This window comes from Falco punctatus (assembly GCF_963210335.1).
Source record: "Falco punctatus genome assembly, chromosome: 1".
Taxonomy (NCBI): Eukaryota; Metazoa; Chordata; class Aves; order Falconiformes; family Falconidae; genus Falco; species Falco punctatus.
In genome coordinates, this window is record NC_137580.1 from 103,014,080 (window position 1) to 103,036,919 (window position 22,840).

Here is a 22,840-nt window from a genome sequence, read left to right on the forward strand (position 1 = left end):
TCTGAGCAGCCAGTGAGTCCTGCCTGCCGGAGATCAAGGAGCTGTGACCCTAGGAAGCAAGTGGGATCTTTCTCCCACTTAGCTTCTGGCACATCAACCAAGTAATTCCAGTCAAAATAAGATCCTAACTGTACTGGCTCAGAAGGGCAGTGGTGGTCCATGAGAGCAAAGGTCCTGAACTAGTTATCCAAGATTTTCCTAGCCCAGGGAAAGAACAACAGGCAGGGCTGGATGAGACGCTTATTTACAGCACTGTATGCCCAATATTTCCCTTTTTATAGTTTGCTGCACTAGGGCTTTTTTTTTTTGGCTTTTTTTTTTTTTTTAAGTGGCACATAGTGATTCTAGGCACAAACCAACCAGCAATTAATTGGATTTGTGGGCCTCACTTCCACGCACCCCTTTGAAACGTTCCCTCAGGAGATCATAAAAGACAGGGACTGAGCAAAGTAGTCAGAGGAAGGTATAATGTGGAGAGGACCCTTTTGTTAATCCTGTTCTGCCTATCTTTCATTAGCACACCTTATTATGACATCCTATAGATTTGCTGCTTCGGCTCTGCTGGTGAAAGGCAAATGATGTCTTAATGAATGATGGTGCCTCGAGCTGATAACGGACTGCCCCTCTCTCCCACTGAAAAGACATTGTGTTCGGCACAGTATGTCCAACTGCACTTAACATAATTGGATGAAACTTGTAATAGTTTGTTCACTCCAGGTGGGTACAAAAGTCACGGCAAAAAATCGCAATGATAAAATATCAATTGCTCTCTCTTGCTTAAGGATGTAATTGTGGTTAGTGGTACTTGCAGCGCAGTGCAGAGCATATAGGATGGCAGATAATGTGAGGAAGGACTCACCCTGGCATGTAAAGCACAATGCAGAGGCATCTTCAGCACAAAGCCACTAAAGCAAGGGGCCAGAGCAGGTGACAGGTGTCCAGACACCAAAACTGCTTTGCAGACTGTCTCAGCTAAGCAGCATTTACTCATCTTGTGCTCAGAGGATACTCAGCATAGTCTTGTGCAGCTCGGTCCCAGTATGCGCTCCTTCCTGCTGCTCTGGGACACACCTGGTGCAAGAACGATAGCCATGCCAGTGCCCGCTCCAGCCCCGCGTGCCACAGCCACCATGGTTTATAGCACTCTCCCAAAGACATTACTTTTGCGCCCTGAATGATTACTTCATTTAGCACATACATCAGAACTAAAATACCCAATATTAGCTCATTTAAGTTCATGTTCAGTGATGGATTAATCGTTCCTGTTTTCTGGAGCAAAGCCCAGTCCATTTCATCTAAGGACTAAGGAGAAATGTTCCCTTGTCTCTTGAAGTCTGAGACATCTGCTGTGCTTTGCATATCTACTTGCACAAAAAAACCAGTGAACACTTAAATATATATATATATTTTTAAAAAATCACTAAAGCTATAGCTCACACCCATTTTCCCCTGCTTTCAGAGCAGATGCAAAGAAAACATATCAGCAGTGCAGGCAGCGTAAGCCTGTGTCTCCTTTGAGGTTTCTGATGTCACATCATGTTGCAGTGGATATTGCTTTGTGATGTACTATGCTGCATCACAGGCCATACAGGGAAGTGCAGAGAGCAAAACAAGTCCTTCACGGACAAATGCAGTGCTAGGAGACACCTCCATTAGCTCCGACCAGGCTGAAATGAAAGGATCCCCTATGCTAAACACCATGGCCAAAATAAAATAAAAGCAATGGGTGAGTGACCAAACCGAAATGCTCGAGGTTCCCTGTTCCCCAGAATTAACAGAGATGTTGGTGAGTCAGTGCAGTGAGTAAGTGATGGGAGGAAACATCCCTGTCTGCCATCCTTGTGGGCAGCAGACTTGTAGCAGGAACCGAGGCTGCATCTTGCCACGCATGCAGGGGGCCAAAACTGGAAGGCATTGCTGAGCCAAAACCACCTTGGCTCCAGCAGGTTTCTCACCTTGAGGACCTCTCTTCCATGGAAGCTGTGCTTGATGAAGCCCATTTTCTTCTAAAGCATGGGCAGCAGGCTGTTTCTTAAAAGTTTTTTCTTCTTCAGAAGAGCTGTGTGCTCTGGTGGCAATGAGACCTGGATTTTGGCGCCCCAGTGGCTCTTGGGGTTCACTCACATTGTTCATCCCCAGTGCTCAAGGTCTGGTCCTGGCAGCCAGGGCTGTACCCTGCCTCTCTGTGCTGGACATGGTGCAGGAGCCACGCAGCCCCGGTGCCTCCAGGGCTCTCAGGTCCTGCTGCCCTGTGCCCATAGCAAAACACGGCTGTAATTGTGATTAATTGGGTTTGTTCATCTGTCTTTTAGTGATCCGTAAAATATCAGAGGATCGTGAATGGCTGGTGAGGAAAGGGGCACACGGAAGTGGGGGCGGGAGCTGAGATGTTCTCAAAGTGTCACTTTGTTATTGAGTTCTCTCAGTCTTGCTTGCCTCTTGGCATGAGCAGCAAACCTCTCCTTTTGTTTGGTCACAGACCAAGAATGCTGCTGTCTTTTTTGCATTGTGAAAAAAATACGGAACAAGAAAATAGTGCTGAAACATTTCAGACAATCTCCTTTATCCTGTGCTCAGCAATTACTCTTATTGTCAGCAGGAGTAAAGAAGCATGTACCATTTGAAAGTATTTAGAACCAACTGTGTGTTTTCAAAACACAGGATCTTTCAAGGGACTACTCTCTTCTCATTTGGTGACACAGGCAATTAAGTTTTTAAGAGGTTCTCTGTAGCATTAGCAGACTATATGATATTCTTGAAGGCACCTTTATAGCATCCTAAAGACAAATTGCTTGCATCTTCCTTGGAAAATAAAAGGCTAGATTCCAGTACTGGAAGCTGACCAAGTTCCACTTTGTGTGCAATCCAAGCCAGCCAGCTATGGCTGCTCCCCGCTCTGCCGGGCAGCCGTGGCTCTAATTCACCATGGGGAGCTGCTCCCCAAAACCAATGCCCTTACCTGGGAGGGAAGGCACAGTCCTGCCCCTCTGGCTTTGCCCTGTGTCCAGCTGCAGGGAGAGGGAGTCAGGGAACACCGGGGTCTGGATATGTCCCCTTGTTCAGCTCTAGCTAAGAGCAAGGTAGAAACCAGAGTAAAAAGAAGCAAAAGCCTATACCTGGGACTGGCCCTCAGCTGCTCTAGAAGTATATTTCTATTAGACACTGCCATCCTTCCGGGCTGTAATGTATTTCCTCATTACGGTAAACATTCACATGGCATTTGTGATCATTTCTGGAATGACATTGCACCAAGTTGGGTAATAAAATTGCCTCTGATCTCACAAAGCGCAAGGCTCAAGACAAATAAAGTCTGTAAACAGTTCTGCACTTCAGGATGTTTTATGAGCTGGACTGCCGTTTACTTAGGGCTAAACCTGAAGAAGTTCATTTCATCTCCTGGGAAAGGCACCGTGCCTGCAGGAGCCTTCGCTCCTCGGGGTGCATTGGCACGGTTACTACAAGCAAACTCCCCACTACCTTTTTCCCTTTGCTGCTTGCAAGTCCATGTCATTCATTCCACATTTCCCTCTCCCAGCAATACTTCCGTGATATTTAGAAATGTATATAAATGTCAGCAAGCCAGCAAAAGCCCACAGGACTCTGCAGGCAGCAAGTAGGTATGGAGTTCATCGGGACTGCATTACACTGAAACCCCAGTACTGGGGAAGGGGCTGACGTTCCCCTCCCAGCAGAGGCAAACCCCCAAAACTTTGCAGGTTGCCAGAGGGAAGTCCTAAGGGAAGCTGACACTGGGCAGCAGCAGATGGATTGTGAGTGATGGGCATCGCATCTCACCATTACCTCCAGCAGGGCCGATCTGATGTGTGCAGGTGATGGGCGAAGCCAAAACTATGCAGGAGATGAAGACAGACCCTTGTCTGAAGCCTCTGCACTGCTGTGGCAACTGGAGTGGGGACATTCATGTGAAGTGATGAGAACAGCATGAAGATGCTTCCTTTGCGTTGGGGCTCTGGGATGTTACTGGCCAGGCTGTGCTCCAGCTGAGGCCAAAAAACCTTTTGCTCACTCCATGAAGGCAAATGGCTTTTTGAATTTTAAAATACATCTGCCAGTTGGGGCACATTCCAGGAACAAAAGGGCAAGGCTAGCATGGCACTGAACTGCCCAGCCTGGCTGTCCCACACCTGTTCCCAGGGGCTGCTGTGCCCCGCACCTGCAGGGTGCTGGCTAATCACCCTCTGCAGGTAAGGGAGACTGAACATCTCACCACATCCGACAGTGAAGTCAAGAGACATCACCAACCTGTTCCCCAGGGTGGAGCTGCCATTGGGAAGCAGGTGGCTTAAAGGGTGGTGACAGAGTTTTCTCTTTTCCTGCTGGCTTTGGGAACGGCTTTTTGGTAGGGCGCCGTACCCAGCACCCCACTCCTGATTCCTGTTTTGAAGCGTTGCACTTGTAACACCAGCGAGAGCAAGGACAGCGCCAGCAAGACGCATCCTGCAATGCTGAATCAGAGCCACGGCATTCAGAAGTGAGTGGCCTGACCTGGCAGATTTAGCTAGGGCAGGACTGGGCTTCTGCTTGAAAGCTTGAACCTAATGCATCACTGCAGACTGAACCAGCAGTCTCATCCCCGGTGTCACACACAAGTCACACCAGCCACAGTTAAACCCACGACCCCCAGACCAAGCAGCGTCAACTTACCGGGTTGCCTTGTCCAGCTGAGTTTTGAACATCTCAAAGCCTGGAGATCCTACAGCCTCTCCGGGCCCCGTATCTGCCATTTGGCCATCTTTAGGGTGGACACTTTTTACACCGTATCTAATCAGAATTTCCCATGCTTCAATTTGTGTCTGTTGCCTCTTGTCTTGTCGCTCTACATGTCTGAGGACAGCCTGGCTCTGTCTTCTGCACGCTCTCCTATTAAGAGTTATAGACAGCAATAAGAGGTCCCTTTTGCCTCCTCAGCCTCCCCATTTTTCTCAGCCCAGTCCAGTACATTGATGCCTTTTTGCAAGGGAAACCCCAGACTGGCCACGCTACCTCTGGTGTTGAAGAACACGTAGAAGCAGCCCTGGGATTTGCATCTGCAGCCCTTGAGTAGCTCCAGCTGTGCTGCACTAATTCATCACCCGCCGGCGGGTGTCAGTAGCTCCTGGAATAAAGCAGAAGTCGGAGAACTTTCTCGGCTGGTTCCCCTTTGACAGATTTAAAGCATTCACTCTTCTCTCATCTGGCTATTTGTAAGGGGTTCACATGTCTATAGCCGCTCTGTTAGAGCTTGTCTTCACTGCTGGAAAGCTTCATTAGTCCAGGACAGCTAGTGCGTGTCTACTGTTCAGAGGTAAAACCAGCGTGTAAGACAAGCCACATTAGTTCTACCGTGAGGGAAACTCATTAGAGTCAGGCTCAGCTGCAGACTTAGGCTGACTTTACCTTCCCAGTGTCTTTACCTTAGGATAGCAAGCCTTTGTTACACAGGCAAAAAAAAAAAAAAAAAAAAAAATTTTTTTGCAAGAGGCTACAGAAACCTCTTACAGATTATTTTGGGACACACCAAAATAGCCAAGGCATCCTGGAGGGAGAGGGAAGATGCCCCTAGGCAGCACCAACAGGCTGAAATGCTATTAACCCACCAGCTCCCCTGTCATACCACAAACCTCTTCCTTGGGAAACCCCAGAAGGGGCCAAATCCAGCATGTGAGAGGAAAAAATCCTATTTCTAATAAGGCTGGGACAGATCTTTGTCCGGTTTACAATCGGTTCTTGCAGCTTGTACATACCTGGGATTACGCACGTGACACGGTTGCAGCAGATGCCATCTGGGATTCTCCTACACCTTTAGTGACTTTCTTCACTTCTTTGAGCACCAAACCAGAGATGGTGGAAAGACAGGAGGTATTACTGCAAATGGCAACCATCTCTCTGGAAAGGGAAAAGAAATGGCCTTTTGCAGGCCTGAGTGAAAAATGGAAAGTTCCCAAGTCAGCCATCCTTCTGGAAACCTCTGGCCTCAAAATACACTTTGCCACTGATCTGTCCTAATTCCAGGAACAACACACTGAGCTGAGGCTTAGACCTTGGGCAAATTCGCCTTTTGGCTGAAACAGCAAAGATCTTTAGCTGGAAATGCCTGCTGATGACAGCCTGTGCGATGGCTGCATCCCAAGCACTGCTGGCATGGCCCTGGTGGAAAAAATAAAATAGATTTCATTCCCCAATGGTCATGCTGTAATGGCATGAAATTAGAAACTCTAATCAATAGCGCTTTACACAGCATGACTCTCATGTCAAAAGAGCCCGTGGTTTAAAAAAGAAGAGTCACAAATAAATATGAAAATCAAGGCTGTGAAGCATCAGTAATGAAGTATAATTCTGTCAAGTAATCCCAGCCAGTGATTCTCTTCACAAAACCTTCACTCACCAAATCCTTCCTTCTCCACACCTCTCTGAACTTCCATCTCCAAATCATTTTCCTGTGTTTATTTGCCCTTCGCAGATGAAATGTCACTGATGTGAGTGTGAGTGATGAAACGGGGAAGGGAAGGTCTGCACTGCAGCCCTTGCTCCACCTCTGGGTCTTTTTTAATACTTTCACCTCTCCCTTGCTTCATTACAGGGCTTTGGAAAAGGCACCAACCTGCATCTGTTCACCTTGCTGGCGTACGCCACGAGACCGGCAACACAACTTAAGATGTACCTCTTACATTCCTGAAAAATGTAAATCCGACGCAGATTATCATCATTATAATGACATCAGAAGTCATAGTTAGCCTATTTAAATCAAGACTTAAAGGCAGCCATGGTAAGACCCTTATTTTTTGCTTGTAAAGGAGACACACTGCCAGAAGAACCACCAGAGAGGTAAAGTATTCAAAAATAATAAGCAGAGCCCAAAGGGCATGAAGAACTGACAGCTACAGGGCTCTCAGTCTGTCATACAAGTCTTTCAGGAGCTGGCAGCATTTTGTTCAGGGACAGGGGTTGGGATTTTTCCAGCACTTGTTTGAAAAACTCCTCTCGCCGTGCGCCGCTAACATTAGCACAGCTTGGCAGGTGGAGAAGTGCCCTGAAAACAGCAAATTCTTGGAGTGTAGATTTTGTTAATTAGACCTTCTTCCTGCACACAGCCCCGGCTCTCCGTGCAGCTCCTGCGGCGGAGACGCAATGATCAACCATGTGCTGGATGTTTTCAGCAGGAGAACAGATAACAGCTGCCTGACTTCAAGACATATAAATGAAAGTCCTCCAGAAAGACCTGTCTAACCCCAAGTCAGTAGGAAAAAAAAAACTTGCATGGCCTCAAGTGAAGGTCTAGATCTTTGTGATGTGTGTCCCTGGCAGCTTCTGGGTCCTTTCCCAATTTTGCTGCTGACCCACGTTACTCTGGTCAGTTGAGTTACCTGCAGCCTCATCTTTAGCACAGAAAGGTATGTTTTTTTCACTTGAGCTCGAGATTTCACATGAAATCTCAGTGAGGACAAAGCAGCTGAGGTTTGCACACCAATTTCCTGGCCTGGCAAGGTTTTGCACTGGTCAGGGAACTGAAGAGCAGTGTCTGGTGGGTGGGCAATGCAGGCTTGGCTGCAGGCAACATGGTCCTACACCGGAGCTGCACGCCAAGACCATTTTCCCAATGTAGAGAGACGTCTTGGCGAGCCTTGCTCCCAAGGCAATGTCCTCGGCTCCCCTGACAGGAGGCTGTGTGGGAGGCAGGGCTGGCAGCAGCTCCACCACAGCTCTGCGCAGACACCAAAGCCTGGGTGGAATCAGCAAAAACACCCCCAAGTAACAGCCCTCTCCTCCAGCCATGCCGAATACCTAAAGAGAGGGAGGTATTTTGGCAAGGCCATGCCTGCTCGTGCCTCTTGCTGCCGATGTGAGCCCCCAGATTCCTCCCGAGGAAGATGCTGCTGGCCCCCAGCAGAGGCAGGTACCACGGGTCAGCCCCAGCGGAGCCGCTGCCACTGTGCTGCCGGAGCAAGCAAGCTCCGAAGAACAGTTGCCTTCACTTCAGAGCAGTCACTTACATCATGCTACGTCTGAAAAGTGGGATAAAAGCCCCCAAAAAATACGTCTCTCCCCAGTCCTCAATAAAACCAGTGACTTGTGCGATACATGCAAAGCTTTAACTTCGGGAACTTCAAGTCACCAAGCATCTGTTAATCAGCAACGTGCCCGTCCCCGGGGATTGTGGAGATGTTAAAAGGTTATCCTTCTCTCCCACCCATTACGCTTCCGAGCTCCATTACACACAACCGGAGGATGATTTTATGTGTGGCAAAGAATTTTTTGATTCTCTGGATATTATTTTAGATGTGGAAACCCAGCTGCTGAATGCTGCTTTTCAGGTTAAACAAAACTTGCAGCCAACGCTCATTCTCATACCATTAATGAAGATAATCTTGCCCTGCCATTGACTTTTTTCCAGAAATAGCAGAAGAGGGATTTTCAAATCCTTTCAGGTTTGCAAAATGTTATCTCACTCTATTCCTTTAATCTCCTGATGCTGAAAGATGGATCTTTTTCTCTTACGGCTGGATGTACTTCTATACTTCAGCAGCAAACCATGAAAGGGAATCAGGCTTAAGGACAGGAAAAAAATAAAAAGGAGAATTTGCAGTGTTAACATTTACTCAGGTTTGCCTGAACTTCCTCGGCGTTGAATTCCAACATGACTGACCAGACTGAATGTTACGCAGAAGAGACAAACGGAACAACAGGCTTTGTGTAGAAGGAAGGGAGAGAGGCAGAGGAAGGGGCTGAGCCCTTCCCTAGGGCAGCGTTGGAGAGACGAGAAGGTGGGAGCTCGGGAGCAGCCGGGGAGAGTGGTGGCTTGGCCGGGGGGAAAGATTCTTGCAGTGCTTCAGCACCAGCACTGAGTGCCGGGATACACTTGGGGTCTCAAGTGTCAGAGTTTTAAGAATGTATTAAGGAAATATGACAGGGCTGAAGCCGACTCTTCCCTGGAGGAAGAAGATGGCCTGGTAAACCTCTTGAGGTCCCATTCATTTTCTGGTTTCTAGAAAAACACAGAGATGAACTGCACAGCTACAGTAAAAGGCAGCACATTCCCTGAGCAATTCCTCCTCCTGAATTGCACTGAAGGCACAATTCATAGACTGCTTTTTCATTTCCATGAATCTTAATTGTTCACATAATAATCACAGAAGTATTTAATAATACAAAGCATATGGGCCAGATGTTCAACTGGTGTAAATCAATAGCACTCGGGAAGCTTCAGTGGTGCTGTGCTGGCGTAATCATTTGAAGCTCTGGCGCTGCGTTTTTAAGGTGGCTCTCAGGATTTTAGTACCTTCTTACTGCTTCTCCTAAAACCAAGTCACAGACTTTATTGCCCTCATAGAAATAGCCACCCCTCCCAAATGCTCAGAATCTAAGATCAAAAATGCAAAGCTCAAAAGAGATTGATTTAAGGTCACTTAAAAACCACTGGTTTGGCCTCTGCTGGCCATCATCTCCAAGTTTTCTCATGGCCACGTATTTTTCCAAGTGACCTTACCCTAAGTCTAGTAGGGATAGACAGAACTATTTGGTCAGATGTCCATACAATGCCTTGGTTTAGTCTCATCAGCTAGTGTGAGAGCTCTCCTTTATTTGCTTCCCACTATTAAAAAAAAAAAAAAAAAGCAGCTTTTAATTCACTTCCTCCTGGGAGTTTCTGTGATGCTCATTGATCCACTCCACAAGTACTTTGCAAACACTAATGGACCTAGTGAAACTCTCCACTAATCTCCTTCTGAAACTTGGCACCAAACTGCTCACTTCTGATGGTTTCTCCTTTTACAGTTGTTTTTCTTTGCTACCTGTTTCAGAGTCACTCCAGGGCTCATTAATTGTTCATCCTTTGTCCCTTGAAAATTTTCCTTTTAATCTTTCCAGTAACACGTTGGATACTGATGTGATACAGACTTCAATTTGCGGTCTTTCACACCTGCAAAGACACCATTTGAACTGATTGCGGCGTTACCAGTTGCACATGGATACATGTAATTGAACTGAAAAGCTTTGCGGAACATGTATTCATTGGACTTCTGATCTCATTTGTTAGAGAGCCTTAGGGAACGGGCAATTTCAACTCCTCAATTTATGACAACTGGTCATAGTTACTTAAATGGAATAAAATAAATCCTGCGACATGTGTCCCTTCTGGAAACCAGGTTGACAGTTGTGCCCAGAAGAGAATTATATTACTCAGTGACAGTGTCTATTGAGTGAAAAATATATATAGCAGAAAGTCAAGGTAAAGTTTTTTGTGGAGGTTCCCAGGTTAACATTCATTCCGCTAATGTGACTCCCTGCTTGAGATTCTTGCAAATTTCAATAAATTGTACGGAGACTATGCAAATACGACGGTCTGCTGTAGTTGGAAATAACCTGCCCTTGTTACCGTTGTGCTAATTATATCTAGGGCTAAGCTTTGACCTACTCCACTTCCATAACTAGGGCTAGACTTTCACCTGGCATTAACAGCTGGATTTTCAGAAGCCCTGTAGACCAGCACGGCTGGGCTTTTGGCAGCACAGCGCATGGAGGAGGAACTTCACTGGCCACCCGATTCTGATCATCAGCCCTCAAAATGCTGGTTCTAAAGCCCAATCAGTAAATCTCTTTTCTTTTATTCCTCTTAACAAGCAACTTTTTCTTTTTACCTTGGGTAGAAATTGCAATACCTGGAAATCAGAATAACTGTGTGGAGACTCAACCAACCAGCGTTGCAGCTGAGGTCCGTGTTGCCTGTGGCTCCTTGTGGCCCCCAAGCTCAGCCTGGCACCCTGTCGTAACACTCAGCATGGGAAGGGCTGAGGAACTTGGGACTTTGCACCCATGTGGGATACCGCAGCAAGAATGCAAACTGAGAAACCCTCTGGACTTTCTTTGTCCCCTCCATGCACCAGACTGGCCTCCAGTTAGGGTCCTTAGCGGAGCATGGACCTCCTTCCAAGACAGCTTCTGTCATGCTGCAAGAGTACAGCTTCTCACCTGTCTTTGCTACCATCTCTCTTTGAGGATTTTAAGACAGATGCACTCTATGGTCAAGCAGCTGTGCTGAAACATGAGTTTTTTCCAATACCACTATTAAAAAGAAGCAGACTGAGGTCCTCAAGCTGTTCATGAAGGTAGTTGCCAAGCCCTTACTGCCACCCGAGAAGCTCAGCACCAGAGAAGCATTTTTCTCTTAGTGACAATGTCCATCTGGGTGAGACTTGTCCCCCTGGAGTAGACTTGTGCATGAGAGTTGGCGATGGCCTCAAATACTGCTGAGATCCCTGTCCCTCACCCCCGGGGCACAGACACCTTTACTGTGCAGCCCAAACCTCTCAGAAAAGATGGCAGTCTATCTCAGCAGCTCTGAGTTGTAGCTAGAAATGGCCCAGGCTCTAAAGGCTGGGATCTCTTTTGGCCTTTTAAGGAGGTTACCTGCAAAAAAAGGTTGGTTTGCCACTCCCGCCAGTTAGTGCCTGTCCCCCGAAGGCAGCAAAGGGGCAGCTCTGCTCTAAGCCCGCACACCACTGAAGGCACTTAGTCTCCTTCCCTTCCCCTAAATCCACAAGGCTGTTCAACTACACCTGCGGAACCTGGCCTGAAACGTGGCCAGGCCCTTCTGCCTTGTTGTCCTGCCCTCTGTTTCTGCTGATTTGTTTTTCTTGTGCAAGTGCCCCACTCCCATCTCAAGTGTTCCCTGAGAAATGTGCACAGTGACCTTCTGGAGGGCTGAGAACCCATCCTGGGGGTCAGAGAGCAGTTGCCACAGAAATTAATGTGCTCCTGTGTGGCAACACCAGTGTGGATTTATGAGATTATTTTAAATCCAAGCTGCACATTTCTTAATTATCAGTATTCTTTTCCTGTGCGAGAAGAATTTGCATAATTTCCCAGCAGTAGAAAACAGCAAAATCAAAACAATAGATGAAAAGATGCACCAATTCATCATGGAATTGCACATACAGTTGCTGGCATTCTTCATTTTCCTTGCATATCCCATGCAGACCCCAAGGAAAAGCGGATCCTCAACTTCGCTTCCACAGAACCACACTAACCCGTGCTAGCTGAAGAGCTGGCCTTGCATTAGCATGTTTATTCCACAAGTTCTTCACGGAGCCCAGATCATTTTGGCAAAGAATGCCAATTCAGTCAGTGATCCTGCAAATATTTAAGCACTGCACACTGTTGCTGTTACAGGCGGTGTTATTGGCACCAGCGAGACCGCTCCCAGCAGTGCAGGGAGCCAGGGGATACAGCAGTTTTGAAGCTGAGGGTTTACAGAGCAAACACATTCACCGTTTGTTTTTTAATAACATGGGAACAGGTGGCACAGGCAGCGTGTCCCCAATGCCCAGGCAGGGGAGAGGGGCAGGGGGCAGGTTCCCGAGTCTAACAGCAGAAAAAGTAGGCAGTGGGATTTGCACAGGGACACAACTGCCTTCCCCGTGGGTTTCACCCTCCAGCAGACTTGTGCTACAGCACCCTGGGGCACACGCACGCATCCTACTGTGCCAGGGAGCTCCCGGCACAGCCCCAGGCAGGGGTGGGCAGCCTGTGCCCTCCCCAGCCACTCTGTATCCGATGGTGACTTCTGCAAATGGGAATTAGGAACCCAAACCACCAAAGTGCTTTAATTCAGCATCACTTCATTGCTGCCCATTAAACGATAATGACTTTAAATCAATTTTTATCACTTCAGACAGTCCGGCTGCCCACGTGAAAACGAAACATGTGCTTTGACCCTGTCTTGTCTACATTTGTGAGTGGTTCAAACACTTGCCATCCTCACACCACATAACTCAAAACACCCTTGCCCCAGTGAGGTACTTCGAAGGGAGACCAGTCTCATGCTGTACTGTATCACAGGAATGGCAGGTCCTTGTGGTGGACATCAGCAGTAAGATGCCACTCTGCTTTTGTGTTTTAACAGCTCCAAGATATATCGTGGAAAGTGCTGCCTGATTCCAGAAACCTGAAGGCAGTCACAAGGTGTTATCGCCAAAATAAACCAGAAAAACTGGGGTAGATTTTGAATCTGACTATCCCATGACAATAGCAATAGGCAGGGGGGTCATGGAAGCGTCTTCTTACGGTAGGTAGGGATGTTTCCTCACCCCTCCATCAGCTCAGCCCAGATGTGTGTTCCTAAAGCTATGCCTTCAGGATTTACCTTTTGCTTGATTTTTACCATATGCTTCAATCCCCTGGACTTTCAGTGGATTTGCACACATTTAATTTGCAGCACAGGTTTTGTTGCCATGCTACTTAGGGATGGTAATCTGGATTTTATAATGCTGAGCTTAGCTCTGTATACTTAGAACAAGAAAAGGAGAATAGGGAAATAATTCAGCAAAGAGCAGCAAATATTTGTGAAGAACGGACACGATTGCCCGCTCACTGATATTTTTGTGCATCCCACCGGCATCAGAGGAGCTAACGTCAAACAAGAAGCTTGAAGCTGTAGAGGAGGTTCCACTGGTCCTCAACAGCTGGGGCCAACATGCAAGGAGGGAGCTGCAAGAAGTCGTGTGCCTTGTAAGGTCCAAAAGTGCTTGTGAAACAGATGACTACAATGTAAAGTCCTGGGTTTAAACAAGGGAAGAAAAAAAAATTAAATTCTAAGATTTCTGAGATGGCCCAATTATAGGGCAACTCCAAACCCCCAAAGTCAGATTTTCCATTTTAGAGCATCACGACGAGCGGAGTAAGCAGGGCATGTTTCTATAACCTGCCCAAGAGTCTTGGCCAGAGGTGGAATTCCCCGTTTCTAATTCCATCATTTAACTACTGGCTCAGGCTCCATCTCCACAGATTTAAAGCCTGACACAGGCTTCTAGGCTATGCTATATAAAATCTGGTTGTTACATTCAACGGGTTGTGATAAATTAAATTAACTATCAATAATAAGCTCACAGGCAACAGTATCTTTTTTCAGTAAAGTATACTTCTTTAAAATATACCAGCAGCATCAAATGTAACTAGATTTAATTTCATGCTGAAGAGTCTGTGAATATTCATTTTAAAATAGTCACCAAGAGCCTAATTTTAATTTGTGTGATGTTTCTGCTAATACCAATGCCTACTTAAAATATCCATTAAAAAGCCTTAAGAATATTAACAGGGAATTCTTACAGAAATGCACTAGAGTTTTATGTTTTGAATTAGCATTATAGGCTTTTTGGTTTAACTCTCGTTAAACAGATTTCATTATTAACAAGAATATGTGCAAATTAAAACAAGCCCATTAAAATCTAAAATTCCACGCTAAAAAAGATTAGGGACATTTGAGTTATTTTTCTTCTGAAGGAATAAATGTAATAAAAAGTGATAGGGAGTACAACCCAATACTTAGAAACACACACAACATCAACAGTGGTGAGAAGTTCTGGACGTACTTCAGAATAACCTGGTTTACACAGAGACATCTTCCTTGGGGGTTTTGCTCCCCATCGCAAAGACATCACATTTATAAGGGCCTTGCCACAGAGCTTCCCCTGGCTCCGAGGTGCAGGCAGGGATGCAGTGGGTCAGGGGAGCGACGTACGGTCCCCACTGCCACCAGGGTGGGTTAGCTGGGCCAGAGAGCTCAGCCCAGCTACCAAAGGGTGGTTTGCAGCCCCCCCGCTGCCCTCTGCTCCCCTGGCTGCTGAGGGTGGCAGGGAAGGTGCCGACTTGAGCCTGAAGCCATGATCCAGCACTGGACCTCTGAGGGGACATCCAGGGGGCTGGGCTGGGCTTCATCCTGCACGTCAGGAACCAGGCGGCTCCACGGCTTCTCAGGAGCAGGCTCCCCTGGTAGGGTCCACTGCTCCAGCACTAAAATACACACACAGATACACTTCCGTGGGGAAGGTCACTCCAAGGTTTAGGGGGCACTTAAAGGACTTCACGCAGAAGTCAGGCGCTCCAAAACGCACTTCTGCTTCAGCTGCTTTTGGAGGTTTTGGCTGGCAGCTGCTGTATTGATCCCCTCGGCTTCTAAATAACCCTCAGTTCAATACAGTCATGAATGAAAAGTCTGCTGTTCTAATAAATCACATGAATATTTACACTGACTTGTGTAAAATACATCTTTTGACCTATCAGTCAGGTGCTTTATATCCCTGTTCCCTGTCCAGCTACTTCTGGTCTTCTCTTTACCTGTTGCTGGGGGTCTGGGGGAGCCACTGACCCTCCCCTCAGCTCTGGCCATCCACAGTGAATTATCTGTGTGAAAACTCTCCTCTGTCAAGCTGCCAAATCTTTTGCATTAATCCTGAAAATTACAATTAATGAGTGCTAAGAGGATCTTTCCACCTTTATATATGGCTCTATTCAGTTGTAATGATCCCTGCTGCTCCATCAGCATCTGAAGCCTCTCATGGTCACAGCTTTTGGCTCCGGGGCAGGGCAAGGCACCCAGGAAAACGCAGCATGGCTGGTGGCAGTGGGGCTGCTGTTTGGTTCTGCTAGGTATCCTGGGGTCAAGGATCCACTACACCAAAGATGGGAGAGACTGAGTTAGTAAGAGCCCACGGCCACTGAAGATGGGAGAGATCTGAGTTAGTAAAAGCCCATGGCCACCGAAGATGGGAGAGATCTGAGTTAATAAGAGCCCATGGCCACCGGAGCATGGGATGCCACCCCCATGAGAAAGGTCATGTCAACACTTCTGGAGTTCCAAGTAATTATCCAGATTTTCTGTGATCTGCTGTAGGTGAAAGCTGGGGCTGGTAAGGGGGTTGCTGCAGGTCTACAGCCCCACTTTGGCTGGCTGATATGACAATGTGCAACAACCTCACTGAGGCTCTGGAATTCAATTTTCCAAGCATGTTAATGCAGCTACAGAGACTTGACTGCCTGAGGACTACCAAAAATTTTTAAATATGGTATTTTTAGTTATTAAGAACTAGAATTGGGAATCCCATAGACATACAAAGTCATTACCCCTAAGTGTGAACTAGAGTTCTCGGTCAGGTGTGGATCAATTAATCCCCTGACGCAACAGGGAAATACTTGTTGTGATCTTTAAGATTCAAAGAGAGATCTGTCCATATTTTTAAGCACAGATATCGCCATTCTTGCATGACAATCCCATCTCCACTTGAGCTGCTGAACAGTCCCAGGAAGCATTTCTCTTCTTCCTTTTTTTAATTTGCTGTGACCAGCAAAAAGCTCAATGGGTGCTCAACCTTCACCGTGCAGTGAGTAACTTCCCCAGGCACCAGCAGCCACTGCTTCTCCTTGATTCACTACTCAGAAACTAAAGTATCTCCTACAATTCAATGGGCTGCTAAGTCTTGTGCTTCTACTTTCACAAACCTCTTCATTGACATTTCCTCTTCAGGACTATTTATCTGACACACTCCTTTTTTCCCCTCTGTGTGTTCACTTGACTCCAGGCTGAGTTTATACAAGGCACTTCACTGTGAATGGAGTATTTGTGCATTTCCCGTTTTTCAGTCCCAGAAATAACCCTGCAGAAATCACTAGAATTACACTGGGGAAAAAAGCAACAGATGTCACATGAGAAACAAGGTTTCTTTCTTTATTTCCTTAGAGGGGAAATGTTAGATAACTAACTGCTTCCCCGAGTTAATAATTTCCACTGTCTTCAGTGGAATTATTTCCCATTTGAACTAATAATGAATTGAACTTGTAATTCCTGGGTTTAATCTATAAATTCAACTAGCAGCTCTATGAGGTTAAGGACTTTTCCTCTCACTTTCAACGTTCTTTAAAATCAGAGGATGCAAACACAACCTGAAGATGACATCTACTACTACAATCTACTACCCTGAGCAGACACCTACTGGCACGATCTCTGTCAGTATAGGTGGGTACCTATAGATGGACAGGTGTCTGCGTGGGGCAGGGTTACCCGGATTAGCTCAGCACCCGACAGTACGGAGCTGGTCAGGAGCGCATGTCCTCATACTATGCATTCACACAATTTCAGGCACTTAATGGACTTCTAGACTCAGCTGGAGACTAGAGCTGCTGCTGTCACATAAAACTGTAACGATTTCAAGGCGAAGGAAGACATTTCACAGTAGTTATTGGTGACACTAGAAACATCAGCCACGTCCATACGCCATATCCAGGGCTGCATGCAGATGCACAACGTAGCTCTGCTACCAGGAGTTACACAGCAGTGCTGGTCCAGCACAATGTAGCTCTGCTACCAGGAGTTACACAGCAGTACTGGTCCAGCAACCTGGCACAGTGTGAGAGCTCTCGTGCCTGCACCGGTTCCTCCCGCGTTCGGCTGGCTATGCCCACACGGCCATGTGTTGTGTGACACTCACAGACCTGGCTAGTCCTATTCAATCACAAATCCTGCACAGGTAACGGAGGCTTTAGTAGGAGAATTAAAACAGAGGACATTCAGTTCAACAGTGAACTGTGTTGAAGGTCTGAGCCTTATGAGCAATGCCCTCAGAGCTCCAAGCTTACCTGAAGCAGAACATTTTGGTGGCATTTGACACCAGTGTGTTCCCCTTAGTGGAGTCATCTACTGGGGTCACAAATGCATGCTAGGAGAGCTGAATGATTATAGAGAAAAGGCCAAGTGTGGAAATGGCAGTATTCTAAGAGGTTTGATTTGCAGAGACTTAAATACTATGTGGGAAACAGGTGGGATGGTGTGCACCTAAAAGATGTTGGATTTGGGATGGAGCAGGAAAGATGGCAGCAGTTACCTGACAAGTACAAAGATAGCAGAGCTCATCTCAAAGAAACTTTATAAAATTTATATTTTATGTAAATTATAAAATGAGTCATTATAAAATGAGTTTTGTGCTACTTACTATGAAACAGTGATTCGGCCTTTCTTGGATGGAGATCACAGATGTGAGAGCAGGAGGTTGAGGAGAACACAGTGCCCACCTGAAACTGCTGGGTCCTGGGGAAGTGAGACAGAATTTGGCCAGTGGCTCCTGAATACAAGTACCACCATGGTGATGGGATCTAGTGTAACCACAAGATGGGCGATGGATTTAACACATCCTTTGATGCAAGAGGCCCTCTCAACACAGAGCATCGCTGTGCCCACTGCTCCAAAAGGAAACAGTGGTGTCTGTAAGATCACCAGCCTTCTTTACCTCCTGGCACTAGTTGTTTGGGTTGCGCGTAATTCCTCCTAGGAGAGGGAAAAATTGACTCCTTCCTGTGAGCACGCTGAAAAAGCATTTGTGGATGGAGGTGATGCTGGGATGGTAAAGCTAATAAAATCAGTGGAGAAACAGCATTTAGCGGCTGGGAGGGGAAGGAGGCATTTTTTTCAGGAACACACAAGCTCCTGCTTTGATGCTGCATTCAAGCCAAAGCAAGGGCATGTTTTAAATTCCCAGTAATTTGAGTTTCTTTTTAAGTTCCCAAGCCTGGCTGAGCTCTTAAAGACAAGAGATCTTGCTCCTGGGGTTGGCTTTCCTAGGCAATCGGAGCTCTGCTCAGAATACTATTTAAATACCAATTATTGTAATTCTCGGCAGAAATATTACAGGCATTCAGATATTTTTTTTTAACAGCCAAAGGGAGACATTTCCAGCATCTATCAAACCTCTTTTATTTTAATCCACATTAAAATCTCTTTCCAGAAGGACTGGGCAATGGAGCATAATTTATCATTATGGTTTAAAGAGTTGTCATGGCTGCCCCGTGCCAAGCCAACCTGTCTAGAGTAACCTTCTGGGGGCAGAAGGATTGGCTGGAGAGACAGAAGGGTATTGAGGTTAACAAGTAATGGCGAGTAGGTAGGCGGGAAGCAGTAGAAGCGATACTCCATGCTTTCCCGCAAGGAGCAAATTCCCCATCTCCCACATTGTGGGGAACACCCCCAAATCTTCCTCTGATTTTATCATGGAAATGAGCAAGCAGGGCCCACTTGGGACTTGGCTGGCACCCAGTGGGCAGCCACACCAGTGAAGAACTGCCGTGACGCTGGAGTATCTCCCACCTACAGTCACCCCTCCACGAGGCCCCGGCAGTCCTTCTGCTCGCCCTGACAGGCAGGAAACCCAGAGCTCTTTGGTACCTTGCCTGCTGAGACCCTGTGTCTGAAGAACTGTTCTTCAGGGGGGTGAATGGGTCTCCTGCTGCCAAAAGTCATCGTGACGTATGAAGAGACTGCTCCAAAACCATCATTTTTGTTTCCTTCAAGGGCTGCCATCAAATCAGGGCGACTGCAATGAACGTCCTGGCACAAACATTGAGTCAAGGGTCCTGCGATGAAAGTTGTACTTGTTAACAGCCAGTACTATGAAGAATCGAAAAACAGACGTTAGAGAAGAGCTGCTGTGTTATACAGAAAAAGGCGCACTTGTAGCTCACTCCTCAAGCCAGGTGATGTCATGGACGTTGGCCACAAAGTGCAGGGAAGGAGCCTGCTCTGCTCCTGATCTGTGGAGCTGCTGCTTCCCCACCCCAGCAGGACCCCAGCTCCTGGAAGAAATGGGGCTGGTGAGCCTGAGCTTTCCATCCAGCTGCCTCCCCACCGCCCCTTCCCCCAACAGCTTCTGCCAGACACCCAGTCTCACCCAAATCTGGTAGAGGCAGGGGGTAAATATGAAGCCCGTGCAGGTTTTGGGGGAATCACGGTAATGGTGAGATCCCCAGAGGATCCCACAGAAGGGAAGCAGCACGGTGATCAGTCCGGGGGGCGCCTGCTGGGTAGGGGGGCAGGGAGCGCACACACACTGCCCACCCTTGCAGGGGCTGGCACCCCGCAAAGTCCTGCAGGGATGCGCTGCCATGGGAGCGGGATGTTCATGGCATAGGGAGAGATTCGAGCTTTGCAAAGAGGAGAAGACTTTCCAGTCATAGGGGCAATTGCAATGTTGGAGGCAGGGTAGGGAACACAAATCCCTTGCTCATGTGACAACTTGTTATTTTAACACGACAAAGCAGCCCAAACTGGAGAATTCGAGTCCTGCTCCTGCCTGAAACCCCATCAGCAACTCCCCCCGCTGTCTCCCAGCACCGGGGGGACCAATGCCGGTGCCCCCAGCCGCTTTCCCAAGATAAGCAGAATCTATAGCTCAAGTTAAGCTCAAAGCTGTCTCTTTTCCTTCCTCTTCTTTCTTCAGCTGCACCCATTGTAAACTGAGCACAGCTGTGGTTCTGGCCCTCATACTGTATAGGAGCTATAGCAAAGTGTTTAATGTATTCTTAGCTTTTAAAATACTATTCATCAGCTGCAATCAAAGAAGGGAGCCAGCATCATGTTGCCAGCCAAATTAATCACAGCTCCCCCATTCCCCGCTCCACACACACAGTCACGTTGTGTGCATCTGTGGTGGTCTCGAGACCACAGTTTAGCAGACACTGGAAAAGGCCAAGGTGGTAAATGTAAATCCTGGCTGCTCTTAATCATGTTCGTAATGACCATGTCATCAATCACAGGCCTTCTCAAGTGCTCAGCAACCACAGCCTAAGGGTATATTTTTCAAAGAATTCAATTCAGTGAGGTCTCTCAAAAGCTGGGTCACCAGTCTTCCCGTTCGCATGGGAGGAGGGCTGCTCCTGCCTGCCTGGCACTGACAGTGCAAGTAAGCTCAGCATCTCCCTCAAAAGCCTGACTGCAATGAGTAAAGTCAATAAAATTCATGCAACTGAAAATTTCACTGACCTTTAGAAGAAAACAAACTAAAGAAAAACAAAACATGTCAATGGAACAGATTGGGAAAAGCACAGCTTTTCTGCCATTTCCCTACTCTTGGTATTTTTCACCAGGGACATGGTCAAAACACTTGAAAAATTCAGGCTTTCAAACTTCCTAAAAATGTTGGAACATTGGGAACTAATGAAAATTTTAGTGGTTACAGATTTCTCCTACAGAACTCCAAAGGACTCGAGACCTCCTGGCTACAGACACATAACACGGAGATCCTTGTGTGAAACAAGCCACACGCAAGCAGTACACATCCCAAATTCCCAGAAACGGTACTAAACAAGCCACACACCAGTCACCAGACACCATCATCTCCCACCTCAGCAGCAATGTGTTGGGCACGGCGTTTACATCGTGCCCCATTGCAAAGCCGATTGCGAAGCCCATCCATGAAAATATTAGAGACATTCAGTGCTTCCACAGAATGCCGGTTGTGCCATGCTATAACAATGATTACATTTCACACCCCAGACAGAACTGCATCAGACCTGTTTGATGCCACTGGAGGAGCTGAAGGAGGCTTTAACACTTTGAGGAGAGTTCAAGACAATTTTATGGAAGCACGCCTTGGGGAAATTGAAATGTCAAGCATAATTTGGCACTTGAAACATGAAGGAGAGAGGCTTTTCATTTGTTTTCATCTGCATCTTCCCCTCCTCTGAACTGTACATGCTCCATTTCCTGCTCTTCCCTATGCTTTCGTTAGGCAATGCTGAAATCTGTTGGATTTGAGGATTCTCCAAGGATAAACAAGTACCTGGTATTAACCTGCTCTGTAAAAGTCAGTTTGACATGTCTCACTATTCTTCCATTCTTGTTAGGGAAACTAGTCCAAAACAAGCCTTTCCCCTGTTATCTATCTTTTCCCATCCACTCATTTGATCTTTGATGTAAGACTGGTACTCACTAGTCCGATTCTTAATAGGTGTGGGGGGGGTCACTTTAAAAAAAAAAAACAACAACAACAAAAAAACCCATTTGATCAAGGTTTCAGCCTGGGACCTGGTCTCTGGGGTTGCAGACACAATCCAGCAGCAGCACTGCTTCAGCTGGGTCTGGGCAGGCAGCAGGAAGGCACGGGGCACTCAGAAAGACTGGGAAACAGATGAATTTGTTCGTCCCCTAAAATAGAAGTGCTCTCATAGCTGTCAGCACGAAAGGTAACAACAGGAGTTGGCAAACAAGCCTCTGCTAGGTGCAGCTCCTGGGAATGCTGATAATGTGTTCTTGGGAGATAAATTTTTAATTCCCCCCATCATCTGAGTAATCTCTGGTGAGACAGAGCACAGAGCCCCACGACACTCCAAATCCTTCCCACAAGGATTTTCCATTAGGCAGCACTCACTTGCTGCATGGGAATTTTCTTGCACCAACTTTGCAATTTTAACTGACGTTCATTCTTAGAGAAAAGCCAAAACAACCTTTGATATTATAGAAACATGTTAATTTCCGATATCGTAGCAACTTCCTTAAAAATAGTCTCGTTGCATAGCCATCGTAAGATATAACTTACAAGAAACACAAGAGTCACACCAATACGAAACATTCCAACTTTGCAAAGAAAAGGGTTTAATCAACTTGAAACATGGTTTGAGTTTAGAGGGTTTGGGACTGTAATTTTTCAGGAAATTTTTGTTCAAACGTTCTAATTTTTTGGCATGAGGATAAAAGTGGCTTTTAAGAATTCCCTATAGAGTAAAAGAATCCATTTACTACAAGCCTTGGAAGTAAACTTAAGTGACCAATCTCATTTCCATCTTTGACAGGGAGCTGCAAGGTAAAGCACATTTAGTGCGAAATCCTGGCTGAGTTTTGCCTAAAAACAGAGGCAGTAAAATCAGCAAAATTTTTCTTTTAGCTCAACAGGACAATTTTATGAAGTATCACTTAAAAGCCCCTTTAGTGGCACTTGAGCAGCTCCTCTCACCTGGGGGTGCTTGCTCCATCAAATGACCAGTGGTTTTGCATGGCTTCAGCGGCAGGAATGAATTATTTCAGGGCTTCCCTGTGTCACTGGATGCAGAGGCTTTACACTGATGACTGATTTATGTCAGTGAAAGTGGACTGGATTTGAAACAAAATCCATTGATTTTACATCACCACTTCACCCTAGCCCTGCCACCAGAATTAATGCACGGCAGATGAAACTGTGGCTCCTCGCTCCTCTCATGGAACCCCATCACCCCCCGTATGCCGGGGCTCCCCTTCATCCCCCTGGCAGCT

General features: G+C 46.7%; 1 protein-coding gene across 1 annotated transcript in view; it reads right to left on the bottom strand.

Moving 5' to 3' along the window:
* Positions 1-266: 266 nt before the first annotated feature.
* The window catches only part of LOC308068335 (uncharacterized protein), a 236,169-nt gene continuing 213,595 nt past the window's right edge, over positions 267-22,840 (bottom strand). Inside the window, exons 11-17 of the mRNA XM_080398756.1 lie at positions 18,983-19,170; positions 17,757-17,851; positions 16,270-16,447; positions 5,745-13,550; positions 5,005-5,116; positions 4,666-4,881; positions 267-3,232 (exon numbers count right to left, since the gene is read on the bottom strand). The gene's annotated coding sequence lies outside the window, so the exon portion shown is untranslated. The remainder of the gene's footprint in view (positions 3,233-4,665; positions 4,882-5,004; positions 5,117-5,744; positions 13,551-16,269; positions 16,448-17,756; positions 17,852-18,982; positions 19,171-22,840) is intronic.